This window comes from Limulus polyphemus, unplaced genomic scaffold (assembly GCF_000517525.1).
Source record: "Limulus polyphemus unplaced genomic scaffold, Limulus_polyphemus-2.1.2 Scaffold431, whole genome shotgun sequence".
NCBI lineage: Eukaryota > Metazoa > Arthropoda > Merostomata > Xiphosura > Limulidae > Limulus > Limulus polyphemus.
Window position 1 is genome coordinate 586,545 of NW_013666041.1, and position 807 is coordinate 587,351.

Genomic DNA, 807 nt, shown 5'->3' on the forward strand with positions numbered 1-807 from the left:
TATCAGATTTCATCTTCAGGATCTAAAGCAATATAAAATATTAAGTTACACAAGTCTTTGGACATTGTTAAAGTACAATTGCTAAATATAACGATAATTAAACAAATAAAACGCAAAAGAGTTATTATGGGGAGAAACTACAGCAAGAAAACCCAACAACAAAAAAGTAAAATCAATAATACGAACATATTAAAAAATGTATAATTTAAATGAAGACGCATGTTGTTCAGTGTTGGAGATTTTGGGAAGTTTGCTTCGCTTGCCAGTGATGAACAAGGTTGTTTTGGTCCATCATCCGCACTTTGAGAAAGATCTGCAGGACCCGAGATGCTCTTTGAGAACCTTATGGCTGCTTGTTCCAACTCTGCTTCATTTCTGTGTAAATCTGATGGATCAGGTATTGTGTGAAACAATATCAAGATACGTTTTTATGTAAAGATGACTAAATGTGTAATTAGTCTAGATTCTGTTGTCCTTGCCCTTTTCATTGTTCGGATTTCCGTCCAATGTGACCCACCCAAACACCAAACTGATTTTGTGAATTATAATTGAAAGCAGTCTTTAGCAGATCTCTAGAATTGAAATGAAAAAGCAGCTAACAGCCTGACACTACCATTTTGGTTAGGTATGCATTGTATCTGATATAAGTGCCCGTCCACATTTCAAATGTTTTTAATCATATGTATTATGACATACACATAAAGATAAATATTTTTGAAGCAGTTTGATATAATAGAACACCTGTTTTGTGTGTGAATATACACTATTGTTACATATCTGTTCGTTTGATAATTTCCGGAATAAATT